The sequence below is a fragment of the Zea mays genome, chromosome 1 (genome assembly GCF_902167145.1).
Source record: "Zea mays cultivar B73 chromosome 1, Zm-B73-REFERENCE-NAM-5.0, whole genome shotgun sequence".
NCBI lineage: Eukaryota > Viridiplantae > Streptophyta > Magnoliopsida > Poales > Poaceae > Zea > Zea mays.
Genome location: NC_050096.1, coordinates 101,287,039 through 101,304,916, shown reverse-complemented (window position 1 = coordinate 101,304,916; position 17,878 = coordinate 101,287,039).

Genomic DNA, 17,878 nt, shown 5'->3' with positions numbered 1-17,878 from the left:
CGTCGTGGCGATTTGGCCAAGGTTGCTTCTTGGCGAAGACTGGGCCTCGGGCGAGCCGAAGGTGTGTCTGTTGCTTGAGGGGGCCCTCGGGCGAGACGTGAATCCTCCGGGGTCGGCTGCCCTTGCCCGAGGCTGGGCTCGGGCGAGGCGAGATCATGTCCCTTGAGCGGACCGAGCCTTGACTTAATCGCACCCATCAGGCCTTTGCAGCTTTGTGCTGATGGGGGTTACCAACTAAGATTAGGAGTTTTGGGGGTACCCCTAATTATGGTCCCCGACAGTAGCCCCCGAGCCTCGAAGGGAGTGTTAATACTCGCTTGGAGGCTTTTGTCGCACTTTTTTGCAAGGGGACCGACCTTTCTCGGTTGCGTTTTGTTCCGGTGGGTGCGCGCGAGCGCACCCGCCGGGTGTAGCCCTCGAGGCCTCAGAGGAGTGGTTTGACTCCTTCGAGGTCTTAATGCGTTTCGCGATGCTTCGGCCGGTCTGGTTGTTCCCTCATGCGAGCTGGCCGTAGCCCGGGTGCACGGTCGGGTCCCAAGTTCTCGGGCTGGTATGTTGACGCTGTCAACGGTTTGGCCGGAGCCGGGTTTGCGAGAGCAGCCCCCGAGCCTCCGCACAGAGCGAGAGGACGGTCAAGGACAGACTCGACTTTTTTACATACGCCCCTGCGTCGCCTTTCCGCAAGGAGGAGGGGGGGGGAAAGCGCCATGTTGCCCTTGGAGGGCACCGAACATGGTGTCTTCGGTGAGCTGCTAACGGGTAATCCGAGTGGACGCCCGTGCCCCATTTGTTTGGGGTCAGCTAGTGGCCCAAAGGCGCGCTCCAAAAGTACCTGCGGGTGATTTGCCGGACCCGGTCCCCTTTTGACGGGGTCCGAGGGCTCGATGCCTCCCTCTGATGGGATTCCGTTACAAAATCGTTCCCGTCGGTCTCGGAAATGTCCTAGGGTACCTCGGGAGCGTAGCCCGAGCCTTGGTTATGTATCGAACGTACCCAGGGTCATCCCTCGCTTTGTGTCTGAGGCGGCTGTCGAACCCTTTCGAGGGCCAGCCTACGAACCCCTGATCAGTAGTGGGCGCGGAGCCCGAGTGGCCTGAGGCGGCCGTTGAACCCTTCCGAGGGGCCGGCCTTCGAACCTCTGACCAGTTGTGGGCGCGGAGCCCGAGCGCTCTGAGGCGACTGTTGAACCCTCCGAGGGGCCAGCCTTCGAACCTCTGATCAGTAGGGGGGCTCGGGGCCCATTTCCTTCACAGAGAAGGATCCCTTTCGGGGTATCCCCTTTCCCGGTCCCTGTTGTAAGAGAGAGAGAGGAAGAGGAAAAGGATACGAAATCGAATGACGTGGCGCACCTTTTTTGACGCGGTCATTATGGCGGAGGTGAAGCGTCGCCTGCTTCGCCTGCCAAAGGCACCGCCTGTCCTGCCGCAGAGTTAATGCGACGGGACGAGTGGTTCGCAGGGCAGCCGTTGTGCGTGCGCGAGCCGTTCGAGGAACGGGACATGGGCGCGCCGTCTTCACGCCGTGGGAGAGGGTTCTCTCGCTGTCCCAGGAGGGGACGTGAGCGTGGCTGGCGACTTGATCGCTGCTTCCGCCCGCCTGCCACCGCCATTACTGTCGGCCCATTTTTGGCCGTATCGACCGTCACGCCTTCTCCCGCGGCTGACTGACCCGTGGCTGATGTGCCTAGTTGGCACTGTTGGGTCGTGCGCGGGGTTGCCTCGAGTCGCGGTACTGGTTCCGCAGTCGAGGAGGCACGGTAGTGGCGCGAGTGGCGGTGCAGTTTCTTGCACGTAGCAACCGTCGCACCGGTTACATGACGTGTGGGTCTGGGCCACCATGCTGGACGCGTTGAAGTCGAAAGGGTGCGCCCCCTTGGTGCGGTCGCATGCCGCCTACATGGTGGCCCGCCCTTTCACCCGCTGGTCTGGGCGAGAGTGGAGGAATGCTTGTAACCGCTGGGCAGTTGCGCGCACCACGCACGGCGGTTTGGCTTCTTCTGCCCTGGGCCAGCTTGCATGACGCGTGGGACCCAGCCCCCGTGTCGTAGGGGGAGGACCTTGGAGCGTGTTGGAGAAGACTCAGCCCGCGATGGCTGAGGACGCAAGTGGGGAGAGTTGCCTTTAAAAGGAGGGTGACCCCCTTGAAAGGTAGCCATGTCTTCGCGCTCCCTTATGCATCGCGTCTTTCCACCTTCCAAGCCCCCGGATGGGGGACACTCGCAGTTCTTCTGCCTTGTCGTTGGTGGAACGCAACTTCGCGGAAGTTGGTACCTTTCAGCCATCGTTCGGCTTCAAGGATTTTCATCAGGCAGCCCGGCCGCATCCCCTCGCCGGTGGTCACCCAAGACGGTGACCTCCAGCTCCTGGGTGGGGAGAAGCAAGCCGGGCTGCGATCTTGGTCCCGCCCTCAGCTTCAAGGATCTTCATCATCCTGGCTGGGGCGGAGGTCGGGCTGAGCCGGAGCTCTACCTCCCGCGCGGGTTCGTGGGTCACCTTCTCCCTCAGCATTCAAGGGAGAGGGCGCTCACCGGCCTAGCGGGAGGGTCGGACTTCGACAACGCGGGGCTGGTCGGCGGCGAGCGTCGTCAGCTTCAGTGCATCAGTGCATTGGGCTCGCTGGCTCAGCTGGCCCTGGCTCGGCTCCCGGTGCCCCCTCCCACCGTAAGAGCGGTTGTCGCGCCGCGCGCACCGAAGGACCGCCCAAGACATCGCGCGCTGCTAGGGCGGCGTTTGTGTTTTGGGGCTGTCCTGCCTTTGCCCCGGTACGGCGCCTCTGCGCGGAGGTCGGTGCTCCGCTCGTCCGGGAGGATTCGAGTGGGGATCTGTCGGTGGGCAGATGGCTTCCGTCGTCAGTGCTGAGGTGGTGGCGGCTGAAGAAGTCCTCGTCGCCGACGGGATCACCGCCACCATCCGCGCTCCGGGCCTCCGGCTCTTTGGCTTTGATAGCTTGTCCTCGCCCCTCGAGCGGAGACGTGGGCGAGGGCATTGTTGCAGCGGCGTCCGCCCTAAGGCCATCGCTGCTGCAGTTCGGCCACCCGGAGCGGAGGTCGTGGTCGCTGCTGCTGGAGCGGGCGGCGGTGGGCGACCTAGAGCCTTATCGCCCCGCGGGCCCTCCAATGTGGGGGGTTGTTCGTACCCGCGGAGGCGGAACCGGAGTTCCGTTTGTAATGGCACCTTGAGTGTCGGTGTCTTGTTCATTGTGGCTGTCGGGGCCTGAACATGTATGTATTTTCGGCACGGATCCATGTTTTTTTTCCTCATTTCGAGCACTAGGACTCGCCTGTCGGCTAACTGAACCGCTTAACCAAGTGTGAGTTGCCTCGTGCGAAGGTGACGAGTGAGGTATCCGTATCCCGGAGGCGTAGGAGTCTCTCGGCTCGGTCGACCTTGCCACCCGAGGCTTCTCTTGCTTAGTTAAAGGAAACCCTCGGCCGCTCTTCGATGAGCCGAAGCCGGAGGCAGCGGTGTTAGCACGGACAGAGGCGGAGTTGGCTCGAAAAGAAGACTTCGTCGGCCGGAGCCTGGCCGGGCCGTCCACTGGCGGGACTGACGCCGGAGTCGAGTTGCCGAGGCCACAAGCCGGGCTGATGTCCTCGGGGGACAGCTGGCTGAGGCTTCGGGTGGCCGGCCGAGCTGTCTGCTCGAGCCGGATTCCTAGAGAAGACCCTGGCGGCGATGGCCCGGGCGCGGTGTTGATGTCGTCCTTCGGAGCGGAGATCCTCCGACTGCGTTGCTGTCCGAGGCTAGGTCGGACTTCGCCGAAGGTGTTGTTGACGCCGAGGGTGCTGCCGCTCCCCCTCCGTCGAGGTTCGAGCCTGCAGGATCGGTTCGTCTTGTAGTGTGCGTATGTTTTCCGCGGCCGCCGAGGCCCAAACATATTGTCGGCGTGTTGTAAAGCTGTGTTTCTTTTCCTCTTGTTTTGAGTATCTGGACTTATTTGTCGGTAACAGAATTGTTTGTCCGAGCGAGAGTTACTTTTCACGGAAGGTGATGAGTGAGGTATCCGTATCCCGGAGGCGTAGGAGTCCCTCGGCTCGGTCGGCTTTGCCGCTTACGTGTACTCTTACTAGTCCGTAGGATTCTGCTATCGATATAGTCGAGAAGGCCCAAAAAATCGTTTCGGCAGAAGAGTTTTTGAGCGTGAAGACTTGTTCGGTCCGCGGAATCACTTATCCGAGCGTGAGTTACTTATCGCAGAAGGTGATGAGTGAGGTATCCGTATCCCGGAGGCGTAGGAGTCCCTCGGCTCGGTCAGCCTTGGCTGCTTACGTGTACTCCGTCATTTTCAGGATCCCACTTTCGAAGTAGTCGAAAGGCACGAAAGACATTCTGGCAGAAAAGATCTTTTCCGAGGAAAATTTTGACGCGGAGGGGGTTCCCTCCTTCTAGCCCCCGAGGGAGGGTCGGGCTTTGCCGAGGCAAGGCTGACCCTTCCTTGATGATTAGACTTTGTGTGTGAACGAGGTGTACGAACGACTCGAAAGCATCTTAAGGGTAGAAGCGACGTAGATGTCGGATGTTCCAAGCGTTGCTGTAGACCTCGCCCTGACTATTGGCCAGCTTGTACGTCCCGGGCTTCAGAACCTTGGCGATGACGAACGGCCCTTCCCAGGGAGGCATGAGCTTGTGCCGCCCTCAGGCGTCTTGTCGCAGCCAAAGCACCAAATCGCCCACCTGGAGGTCTCGGGACCGAACCCCTCGGGCGTGGTAGCGTCGCAGGGACTGCTGATACCGCGCCGAGTGTAGTAAGGCCATGTCCCGAGGCTCCTCCAGCTGGTCCAGTGAGTCTTCTTGGTTAGCTCGATTGCTTTGGTCGTTGTAGGCCCTCGTCCTCGGGGAACCGTATTCTAAGTCTATGGGCAAGATGGCCTCGGCCCCATAGACTAGAAAGAACGGTGTGAAGCCCGTGGCTTGGCTCGGCGTTGTCCTCAGACTCCAGACCACCGAGGGGAGCTCCTTCATCCATCGCTTGCCGAACTTGTTGAGGTCGTTGTAGATCCGCAGTTTGAGCCCTTGCAGAATCATGTCGTTGGCACGCTCTACTTGCCCATTCATCATGGGGTGAGCCACGGCGGCCCAGTCCACCCGAATGTGGTGATCCTCGCAGAAGTCCAGGAACTTTCTGCCGGTGAACTGGGTGCCGTTGTCGGTGATGATGGAGTTTGGGACCCAAAGCGATGGATGATGTTGGTGAAGAACGCCACCACCTGTTTGGACCTGATGCTGTTTAGGGGTCAGACCTCGATCCACTTGGAGAATTTGTCGATGGCGACCAGCAGGTGTGTGTAGCCCCCGGGTGCCTTCTGCAAGGGACCGACGAGGTCCAGCCCCCACACAACAAACGACCAGGTGATGGGTATCATCTGCAGGGTCTGAGCGGGCAAGTGTGTATGCCTCGCATAGAATTGACACCCTTGGCAGGTGCGGACAATTCTAGTGGCGTCGGCCACCACGGTCGGCCAGTAGAAACCTTGTCGGAAGGCGTTTCCAACAAGGGCCCGGGGCGCTGCGTGGTGACAGCAAGCCCCCGAGTGTATTTCTTGTAAGAGCTCCTGGCCTTCGGCGATGGATATGCATCGCTGGAGGATGCCCGAGGGGCTGCGGTGGTAGAGCTCCTTCCCGTCCCCCAGCAAGACGAACGACTTGGCGCGCCGCGCCAACCGCCAAGCTTCGGCTCGGTCAAGGGGTAGCTCTCCTCGGTGGAGATATTGCAGGTACGGGGTCTGCCAGTTTCGATTAGGCGTGACCCCGCTCCGCTCCTCCTCGACGCGCAGTGCCTCACCCTCGGGGGCCGAGGGTGCCTCGGGCTGAGCCGAGGGTGCCTCGGGCTGAGCCGAGGGTGCCTCGGGCTGAGCCGAGGCCTTTTCGGGCTCGGGCGCGTCATCGGTCTTGACGGAGGGTTGATACAGGTCTCGGGAGAAGACGTCCGGGGGAACCGTTGTCCGCCCCGAGGCTATCTTAGCCAGCTCGTCCGTAGTCTCATTGTACCGTCGGGCGATGTGGTTGAGCTCGAGCCTGTAGAACTTGTCCTTCAGGCGCCGAACCTCATCGTAGTAGGCTTCCATCTTCGGGTCGCGACAGTGGGAGTTCTTCATGACTTGGTCGATGACGAGCTGCGAGTCACCGCGAGCGTCAAGGCGTCGGACCCCTAGCTCAATGGCGATGCGCAACCCGTTGACCAGAGCCTCGTACTCAGCCACATTATTGGATGCCGGGAAGTGGAGGCGTAGCATGTAGCGTAGGTGCTTCCCAAGGGGCGAGATGAAGAGCAGGCCCACGCCCGCCCCTGTCTTCATCAGCGACCCGTCGAAAAACATGGTCCAGAGTTCCGGTTGGATCGGAGCTGTTGGGAGCTGGGTGTCGACCCATTCAGCCACAAAGTCCGCCAAGACTTGGGACTTGATGGCCTTCCGAGGGGCGAACAAGATTGTCTCGCCCATGATTTCCACTGCCCACTTTGCAATCCTACCCGAGGCCTCTCGGCACTGGATGATCTCTCCCAGGGGGAAGGATGACACCACAATCACCGGATGAGACTCGAAGTAGTGTCGCAACTTCCGCCGCGTCAGGATCACCACGTACAACAGCTTCTGAATTTGTGGGTAGCGGATCTTGGTTTCGGACAGTACCTCACTGATGAAGTAGACCGACCTCTGGACGGGCAATACATGCCCCTCTTCTCGCCTCTCAACCACGATCGCAGCGCTGACCACCTGAGTGGTAGCGGCGACGTAGATCAAGAGGGCTTCTCCGGCAGCGGGGGGCACCAAGATGGGCGCGTTCGTGAGGAGCACCTTTAGGTTCCTGAGGGCTTCCTCGGCCTCAGGGGTCCAAGTGAAGCACTCGGCCTTTCTTAAGAGGCGGTACAGGGGCAGGCCTCTTTCGCCGAGGCGCGAGATGAAACGGCTTAGAGCCGCAAGGCATCCTGTGACCCTCTGTACGCCTTTCAAGTCTTTGATGGGCCCCATGTTGGTGATGGTCGTGATTTTCTCTGGGTTGGCCTCGATGCCCCGCTCGGAGACGGTGAACCCAAGAGCATGCCTCGGGGGACCCCGAAGACGCACTTCTCGGGATTGAGCTTTACGCCTTTCGCCTTGAGACACCGGAATGTCGCTTCAAGGTCGGAAAGGAGGTCGGAGGCTTTCCTCGTCTTGACTACGATGTCATCGACGTAAGTCTCGACCGTTCGACCAATGTGTTCGCCGAACACGTGGTTCATGCACCTTTGGTATGTTGCACCCGCATTCCTCAAACCAAATGGCATGGTAACGTAGCAGTACATGCCAAAAGGTGTGATGAAAGAAGTCGTGAGCTGATCGGACTCTTTCATCCTGATTTGGTGATACCCTGAGTAGGCATTGAGGAAAGACAGGGTTTCGCACCCAGCAGTTGAATCCATGATTTGATCGATGCGAGGCAGAGGGTAGGGAACTTTTGGACATGCTTTGTTTAGACCAGTGTAGTCTACACACACCCGCCATTTCCCTCCTTTCTTTCTCACAAGCACAGGGTTGGCAAGCCATTCGGGATGGAATACCTCTTTGATGAACCCTGTCATCATTAGCTTGTGGATCTCCTCGCCTATGGCTCTGCGCATTTCTTCGTCGAATCGGCGCAGAGGCTGCTTCACGGGTCGGGCTCCAGCTCGAATATCCAGCGAGTGCTCGGCGACATCCCTCGGTATGCCGGGCATGTCCGAGGGACTCCACTCGAAAACGTCGGCGTTGCGCGGAGAAAGTCGACGAGCACTGCTTCCTATTTGGGATCGAGCTCGGAGCCGATCCGGATCTGCTTGGAGGTGTCGTTGCTGGGGTCGAGAGGGACGGACTTAACCGTCTCCGCTGGCTCGAAGTTGTCGGCATGGCGCTTCACATCTGGCGCCTCCTTGGCGAGGCTCTCCAGGTCGGCGATGAGGGCCTCGGATTCGGCGAGGGCCTCGGCGTACTCCATGCACTCCACGTCGCATTCGTACGCATGTCGGTACGTGGGGCCAACGGTGATGACCCCGTTGGGGCCCGACATCTTGAGCTTGAGGTAGGTGTAGTTGGGGACGACCATGAACTTGGCGTAGCATGGCCTCCCCAACACTGCGTGGTAGGTTCCTCGGAACCCGACCACCTCGAACGTGAGGGTTTCCCTTCGAAAGTTGGAGGGAGTCCCGAAGCAGACGGGTAGATCGTGTTGTCCAAGGGGCTGGACACATTTCCCGGGGATGATCCCGTGGAAAGGCGTCGCGCCCGCCCGGACGAGGACAAATCGATCCGCAGGAGCCCGAGGGTCTCGGCGTAGATGATGTTGACGTTGCTGCCTCCGTCCATGAGGACCTTGGTGAGCCTGACGTTGCCGATGACGGGGTCGACAACGAGCGGGTATTTCCCCGGGCTCGGCACGCGATCGGGGTGGTCGCCCTAGTCCAAGGTGATGGGCTTGTCGGACCAGTCTAGGTAGACTGGCGCCGCCACCTTTACCGAGCAGACCTACCGATGCTCTTGCTTGTGGTGCCGAACCGAGACGTTCGCCACTTGCCCACCGTAGATCATGAAGCAGTCGTGGACCTCGGGGAACTCCCCTGCCTTGTGATCTTCCTTCTTATCATCGTCACGGGCCCTGCCACCCTCCGCAGGTGGCCCGACCTTGTGAAAGTTGCGCCGAAGCATGGCGCATTCCTCAAGGGTGTGCTTGACGGGCCCCTGATGATAGGGGCACGGTTCCTTGAGCATCTTGTCAAAGAGATTGGCGCCCCCGGGAGGTTTCCGAGGGTTCTTGTACTCGGCGGTGGCGATAAGGTCCGCGTCGGCGGCGTCGCATTTCGCTTGCGACTTCTTGTCTTTCTTCTTGGTGCCGCGCTGAGTGGACGCCTTGGGGACATCTTCCGGCTGGCGGCCCTGGGGCTGCTTGTCCTTCCGGAAGATGGCCTCAACTGCCTCCTGGCCAGAGGCAAACTTGGTGGCGATGTCCATCAGCTCGCTCGCCCTGGTGGGGGTCTTGCGACCCAGCTTGCTCACCAGGTCACGGCAGGTGGTGCCGGCGAGGAACGCGCTGATGACATCCGAGTCGGTGACGTTGGGCAGCTCGGTGCACTGCTTCGAGAATCGCCGGATGTAGTCCCAGAGAGACTCTCCCGGCTGCTGGCGGCAGCTTTGGAGATCCCAGGAGTTCCCAGGGCGCACGTACGTGCCCTGGAAGTTGCCGGCGAAGGCCTGGACCAGGTCGTCCCAGTTGGAGATCTGCCCCGGAGGCAGATGCTCCAGCCAGGCCCGAGCGGTGTCGGAGAGGAACAGGGGGAGGTTGCGGATGATGAGGATGTCGTCGTCCGTTCCACCTAGGTGGCAGGCCAGCCGGTAGTCCGCGAGCCACAGTTCCGGCCTCGTCTCCCCCGAGTACTTCGTGATAGTAGTCGGGGTTCAGAACTGGGTCGGGAACGGTGCCCGTCGTATGGCCCGGCTGAAAGCCTGCGGACCGGGTGGTTCGGGCGAGGGGCTCCGATCCTCCCCGCTGTCGTAGCGTCCCCCACGCCTGGGGTGGTAGCCTCGGCGCACCTTCTCGTCGAGGTGGGCTCGACGGTTGCGGTGATGGTGCTCGTTGCCGAGGCGACCCGGGGCCGCAGGCGCTGTGTTGCGCGTGCGCCCGGTGTGGACCGAGGCTTTCCGCATGAATCGGGAAGTCGCGGCGCGATACTCCGAGGGGTAGCCCTGCCTTCGGGAGGCAGAGCTTTTGGCCCGTCGGACCGCGGCATCATCCAGAAGATTCTTGAGCTCTCCCTGGATACGGCGCCTCTCGGTGGTTGATGGTTCCGGCATCGCACGGAGAAGTATTGCCGCTGCAGCCAGGTTCTGGCCGACCCCACTGGAAGCCAGTGGTGGCCTTGCCCTGACATCGTCGGCGATGCGGTGCTGGATGCCCTGGGGTAGATGACGCGCTTCTCCGGCCGGAGGTTGGCCTGCCCATTCCTGCCCGATGTCCCGGCGGAACGGCTCAAGTGTTCCTGCTCCCTCGTCGAGCCTGGCCTGCATCTCGCGGATTTGCTCGAGCTGTGAGTCCTGACCCCCCGCAGGCACTGGGACCACAGCTAGCTCCCGTAGGATGTCAACGCGAGGCGCAGGCCTAGGGGGATCACCGTTTTCCGGTATACCAAGATGGTTGCCTTCGCCGGGACCCCCTAGATCGACGTGGAAACATTCACGACTTGGGCCGCAGTCCTCGTCGCCGAAGCTGCGGCTACCGTCGGAACAATCGGAAAGGCAGTAGTCGCATGCGGTCATGAAGTCCCGCATGGGCACTGGGGTTACCAAGTCCGGAGAAATCCCAACAAAAGTCGGGCTCGTCATCTTCCTCGGAATCCGAGGGCCCGTAGGGCGAGACGGTTGTTAGCCGGTCCCAGGGTGACCACATACCGTACCCCGAAGGGTTTGGACTCGCCTCTATGAAAGCGTCCACCGAAGCGAAGTCGCTTGGTGGGTCGAGGTTGAATCCAAAAGGCACGAGATGGAAATCGGTCGGTACCTCTTGGTCGACGGGCGGTGACAAAGTCACGTCAGGGGCAGACTGCACCGTCGTCTCAGGTACGAGGGTGACGCCCAGCAAGTCCTTTGCGAGCGTGCTGGCATCGTTCGTTTGCTTGGAGTTGGCGCGTTGCGGGGAAACGGCGCTCGTCTTCGTCTCAGACGCGAGGTCGATACTTGACGTGTCCCCCGTTGGGGCGTCGGCGCCGTCGAATCGCTCGACAGCCGACGAGGTGTCGCCTCCCACTTGGCCTTGGTTGCCCCGCCTCCTCCTCCGTTGGCGGGGGAGGCGACGGGACAAACCCGAATGTTGTTCTTCCACCACGTGGGGAAGACGTCGTCGATTCCGCCGCCGGCGGGCGGGTTGTCGGTCGCCATTGTCGCTGTCGCGCGGCGGGGGAAGGAGTATCATGTCGTAGCTGCCGTCGAGGGACATGAACTCAAGACTCCCGAAACGGAGCACCGTTCCGGGCTGGAAAGGTTGCTGGAGACTACCCATCTAGAGCTTGACGGGAAGCTGTTCGTCAACACGCAGCAGGCCCCTACCTGGCGCGCCAACTGTCGGCGTTTAGACCCCAGGGGTCCCTGGACCGACGAGTAAATTGTCGCCGCGTGCCCTAGCCCAGATGGGTCGGCGCGAGACGGAGCGCGAAGGGGGGAGAAGCCGGAGGGAGACAGGCGTAAAAGGGGAAACCCACGGCCTTCGTGTTTGTCTCGCGCCCAGGTCGGGTGCGCTTGCAGTAGGGGGTTACAAGCGTCCGCGCAGGAGGGAGCGAGAGGCCTATGCGCGCGCCGTCCCGTCCTTCCCCGCGCGGCCAACCCTCTGTAAGAGGGCCCTGGACCTTCCTTTTATAGGCGTAAGAAGAGGGTCCAGGTGTACAATGGGAAGTGTAGCAGTGTTCTAACGTGTCTAGCAGAGAAGAGCTAGTGCCCTAAGTACATGCCGTCGTGGCAGCCGGAGAGGTTTTGGCACCCTGTTCGTGTGGTGTCGTGGCCGTCGGAGGAGCGCTGGAGCCTGGCGGAAGGACAGATGTCGGGGCTGTCGAGTCCTTGCTGACGTCTCCTTGCTTCCGTAAGGGGGCTGGGAGCCGCCGTCGTCATGGAGCATGCGGGGAGCCATCATTACTTGTTTACCGGGGCGAGCCAGATGGGACGCCGGTCTTGTTCCCCGTAGCCTGAGTTAGCTTGGGGTAGGGTAATGATGGCGCCTCCTGTGACGTGGTCGGTCCGAGCCCTGAGTTGGGCGAGGCGGAGGCTCCTCTGAGGTCGAGGTCTAGTCTGTCTTCCGAGGCCGAGGTCGAGTCCGAGCCCCTGGGTCGGGCGAGGCGGAGACCGTCGGCTAAGGCCAGGGCTGAGTCCGAGCCCTGGGGTCGGGCGAGGCGGAGTTCGTCGTCTTCCGGGGCCGAGCCCGAGTCCGAGCCCTGGGATCGGGCGAGGCGGAGTTCGTCGTCTTCCGGAGCTGAGCCCAAGTCCGAGCCCTCGGGTCGGGCGAGGCGGAGTTCGTCGTCTTCCGGGGCCGAGCCCGAGTCCGAGCCCTGGGATCGGGCGAGGCGGAGTTTGTCGTCTTCCTGGGCTGAGCCCGAGTCCGAGCCCTGGGGTCGGGCGAGGCGGAGTTCGTCGTCTTCCGGGCCTGAGCCCGAGTCCAAGCCCTAGGGTCGGGCGAGGCGGAGCTTCCTATGGCGCCCGAGGCCGGACTTGGCCACTGTCAGCCTCACTCTGTCGAGTGGCACAGCAGTCGGAGCGGCGCAGGCGGCACTGTCCTCTTGTCAGGCCGGTCAGTGGAGCGGCGAAGTGACTGCGGTCACTTCGGCTCTGTCGACTAAAGGGCGCGCGTCAGGATAAGGTGTCAGGCCATCCTTGCATTAAATGCCCCTGCGATGCGGTCGGTCGTCGTGGCGATTTGGCCAAGGTTGCTTCTTGGCGAAGACTGGGCCTCGGGCGAGCCTAAGGTGTGTCTGTTGCTTGAGGGGGCCCTCGGGCGAGACGTGAATCCTCCGGGGTCGGCTGCCCTTGCCCGAGGCTGGGCTCGGGCGAGGCGAGATCGTGTCCCTTGAGCGGACCGAGCCTTGACTTAATCGCACCCATCAGGCCTTTGCAGCTTTGTGCTGATGGGGGTTACCAACTGAGATTAGGAGTCTTGGGGGTACCCCTAATTATGGTCCCCGACAGACATAAAAATAAAAGCTAAAACGGATACTAATATGGAATGGAGAGAGTATTTTGTTGTGCGAGATGTTTCTTTCTGATGGGAAATAGGGGCTCTTAGTTCTAACAGTTACTTAAAAAATAAATAAGAATCGTCAATTAGTTATGTGACATAAATCTACAGCGTTATCCTCTATCAAGTGCATTTTCAGCTATGGATGGATATAATAAATAATTAGTAGATTGGTAGCTATTGACAGAACGAGCTAGGAACATTTTGTCCAAGAATTAAGCTAATATCGTCGAGTTTTTAATAACCACTAGGATTTAGAATTTGGAGGTTCTTGTATCTTGCTTTTGATCACTACATAGTATTAAAAACAAGGCAACACAAGTTTAGAAGATTGAGATCTTGTCCATTGGATTACCTCTTCTCTGAATGGTAATTCAAGGGAAAGTGTATGGAAATGTAATTAAGAACAAAACATGTTACTCATCTTATGTGCCTTAGCGTTTTTCATTTTATATTTCTTCTTACGAAGCAATCATACAAGCGTACCTTCAGTTTTATACGAGAAATAGCATGAAGATACTTCGAAAGCTAAGAAAGACGAAGCTTTGGCCTCCCAAAAGGTGAATTTATGCATGTCACTGTTCATCTATTTGTAGGGAAGTTGTACAGCTTCGTATGAAATTACAAGCATGCTCACAAAGTTTACACATGATTTACAAATACTATAGGGGCATCATTGTTTTTCCTTTTTCTATCTTATTGCACAAGTCTTGGACTTCTTCCCCTTCGTCGTTTCATGCACGAAGTCCTTTCTACGCCGAAACCGGCTTGTATCCTCGTTATACGTGCGTCTAGCCGAAGCTTTATTTGCATGCTGCTTCGCCCGGAGGCCATCTTCGTCCATCCTTTGCTGTATTCCTAAAACACATTTGGTTATACCGAAGGTAAGACGTTTTGAGGACCTTCGGTAAGGCAGGCCCCCAACAGTAGCCCCTTACAGAATGAGTTCGTTTCTTCATAACGAGCTTAGATCGCAAAAACGCAATTGGCAGGCTTTGTGCCGAAGGTATAAAAACACCTTCCCGAAGCTCGTTATGTAAAAGGTGAAAAAAGCACCTCGGTGCAAAAGGAGTCAAACTCGTGGTCCACTAGACAGGGAGAAGGTGGAAACTCTATAACCCAACCCAAAAAGGTAACCAAGGACATATTAAATAGAAAGCTAGTCAATCCTTAGGTTAATCATAATATGCCCTTACCTACTTTCCTATGCTACTCTGGTTCTTTCTAAACTTTCTTTAATCTTTTCTCATCTATTTTTGCTTTACTCTGATTATTCTTACCTTATCTCTTCTAAAGACCAAATGAATTTCACACCTTGGAATCTTGTACCTAAAGTGACCCTCAGGAATAGGACACCTAATCATAAACAAAAAAAACCATTTTTGTAGGTATCTACGCGCTTGAATGCTTGTTCTTATGATACCTGTTTGATTCGGTTCTTTGATTAAGTGTGATGAGTTGGAGAGTAATGTCTGCAATTGCATATATATATATATATATATATATATATATATATATATAAGCATAAAATATGTTTATAAGATAACCTCCAACTTAGATTATCCCTCATTAAAAGATAAATACATTCTAATTAGATCCATCTTATCTTTAAAAACTTCTATCTTATCCTAATTGATTCATCTTGTCCCAATAAGCATACTTAACCCGCCCTAATGTAACAACCATGATCTAATCCAAATTAATTAGATATTATATAGTCTACACTAGTCATACAAATCTAATCTAGATCCCATATAATCTAATCTAATCTAAATTGGTGACTTAGACCAACTCGGCTATGAACAAGAACCTAACCTACATAGTGTGTTGTATAACCTGTCTATTCTAACCTAGATGCAAAGCAACTAAACCTAATCCTACCTATTATTATTTAGCTTAAGCTGCATACTAAGCCATCTGCTCTACCTACTAAGCTATTTGGTTTACTTACAAATCTGTCTTAACTACATGTCCCCAACTTGGATGACAACACCAAGACCAGAGAAGGAACGAGTCAACCTCATCAAGGAAGGATCAAAGTCAAACCATAACTCCAAAAGAATCATGATCCACCATCTAAGATAAAAGCTTTCCTTGTCCTAATATTTCTACCCCAGCTTCCCCTACTTCTATCTAATAGCCAAACATAGAAGGTACCAATGCTTCTCTTACTACTTCCTAATTAGCATTACCATTATAGACTAAAACAAAACCTTTGATGTTGAACCCCAAACTAAAGAATATATCCCTTCCCTTTTTCTACTAATCTCATGGCCGATATCATTTTCAAGGGGGTAGAATTTGTAATGCCCTAAAATCATGCTTTGGGTAATGTAGAGAAACTATCCTTAAAAAGAATAAGTGATAAACATTTAATTTTTGGATTAAACTTTTAGTTTAACTACATATTCAAGATAATGATTTATTTAACAAGGAACAAGGTGTGTGTGGCATATTGGTGACATTTTCTTAAATAAATACGATAACAAATAAATAAATAAATTAGTAAAAACGATACTTTGCATCTCATGCTGGTGAGTTTTGCTTGTGCATTTAATTTTAAAGACCTGAATTTAAAATTAAACTTGAAAACTGAAATAGAAAACAAAAACAAAAAATATAAAAAAAACGAAAAGAGAGAGAGACAGAGAGAGAGAGACTCACCAACGCTTGGGCCGAGTCCCAACTGTCGGCCCAACGTAAAGAATCCCTGTAACGCCCTGAATTTGGGGGTATAAATTTTCATCTCCGATATTCACCAAATTCAGGTGTTACTCTCTTTTTCTCTTCCTGTTTCGCTCCTTCTACCTATTTTCAAAGCAATATAGAGACTGGTGTCCGTATCGTGTGTAATCAATCAAAACCTAAGTTAATATTTTTGTTGCATCATGCTAGAGCATATTTATTTTGTCTGATGTTGTGCCTAGGCGTGCGTTCGTCTAGTTTCAGTTTTTGATTCGCGGATTAATCTTGATTAGAAGCAGGCGAGATCGACTAGAGGGTAGTCGGCCCGGCCCTGGGCGCACACCCAGGTGCCCCATCCCCCCTATGCGTGCCCCCTCTCCCTCAATCTCTCTTTCCCACGCAGTGACCTCCCTCTCCCTCTCTTCCACCTCTCCCCTTGCCCTAGGTTGGATCCCGGTAAGCGGTTGTTGCCGTCCGTCGAGCCCGTAGTGAGCTCCCCTCTCCTCCCTCTCCTTTATCTCCCTCCCATAGCCGATTCCCTTCCCCGTGTGCGTGTGCAGCCCCTCCCCGTGTAGCTCCCGACGCGGCGCGGCCAGGCGCGACCCTCAGGCGCGGCCTCGGCGTGGCCCGACACGTGTGGCCCCCGACGCGGCTCGCTGCCGGAGCGCAAGCACAGCCTTGCCCGCACAGCCCTAGCGCGCGTAGTAACGTTTAAATTTAGTTTAAATTTAGTTTAATTCACGTGTGGCGTCGCTCGCTTTGTCGCGCGACGATCTGTTTTAATTTAAGTTTAGATCGCGTGTATTGTCGCACGCTTCATCGCACGACAATCCGTTTTAACTTTAGTTTAGATTACGCGTTGTGTCACGCGCTTCGCTGCACGACAATCCTTTTTTAATTCCGTTCGAGTAGTGCGTTGTGTCGCGCGCTTCGTCGCGCGGCAATCCTTTTAAATTTACCTAAGGTCGCGTATAATAATTAAGGTGTGTAGTGTAATGACTATTAATCAAATATCGAGCTAATTAGGATTTAGTGCTAATTTTATTTATGCATTGCGCGATTATCAATTAATATGATTATGTTTAAGATAAATATTTTAATCCATAGCTGCTTAACGTAATTATCTTTCGGCCGTAGCCTCGACCGTTGTAGTTCCTTTTCTCGCATAGTCGTAGGTTCGAGTTCTGCGCCACACGTATGTTTAGTTGTAATATTTTATTGTGTGGTGTATTGTTTCTTTCTATGTTAAGATTGTGGAATGTATGTTTAAACTCGTATAGATAACGGTCTGTTGACGAAGTCCGAAGGAATTGCAGGCGAAGACCCTGAGCATCAGCTGGTTGGTGAAGGCAAGTGTCCTCTGACCTATTTATGTCCTAATCAATTTATAATTCAACTCCCTCATTTACATAATTTATACCTAAGGATTTACTAGCATTTTGTTTATCATGTCCTTGCTCACCTATTTGGGTTGGATCATTTTTGGATTAGCTCTATGCTAGCGCTTTACTTTAATCAATGAACATGATGAGATTATTTATGATATGAGGTTTACTTTTGATTATGATGATGGCATTGTGATATTTAAGAGAGCTCGAGCGGTTTTTCGAGTGCCTCTCCGTAAGGACTGGTTCGTTGGATAACCACCCGGGAAAACAGTACAACCATGAGGGTGGTATGGGACGCCCTTAGCCAAATAATTAGAGGAACTGAGGTGTAATTTGCTTCGCCGTCGTGCTATCGATGGGGCTCGGTGATATATCGGTCATGCTCACGGTTATGAGCGGCCTTGGGAGCTCTATTGATTAGAGACACTATTATTACAGATGTTGGGGACTTGTTCTCAAATGCTATGAGTTAAAAACAAGGCAACACAAAATGTTAATGGTTAGAGACCTTTGTCCTTTGAAGCGTTATCTCTCTTAGGATATAATGATCTTTAGATGAAGGTTATGAAGGATGTACCTTCATCATCTCAGTGTATAATAATAAAAGTAGAAGCATATGAAACATGGAAAATAACATGAATAAGCATATGCTATTATCAGAATATTTTTGATTATATTATCATGAATAAACATGAACAATATCGAATTACATTTATACCTTCGGCTTGACAGAAGGTGAAAATCCAAGTGTAACGTGCGAGTGAATACAAGTCAGTGTGAACAGTACAGAGTTACTATTCATCTATTTATAGGCACGGGACGCAGCCCGATCGACATTACACTCATGTCCTTGATAACTAACTATAAGAGTGACACAAATTATCAAGGACTTATCGGTCTTTTTCTTTTTAAGCCGGTGCAGACCTTCGTCTCAAGGCTTGTTATTATACCGAAGCTCTCTGGATTGTAGCTTCGTCTTGTACCTTCATGCTATGTCAGTTCGCTTATCACACTGCCAAAGGTGTTTTTGCTTGGAGGACCTTCGGCGAAGAAGCAGACCTCCAACAGTAGCCCCTTCATGGTGCT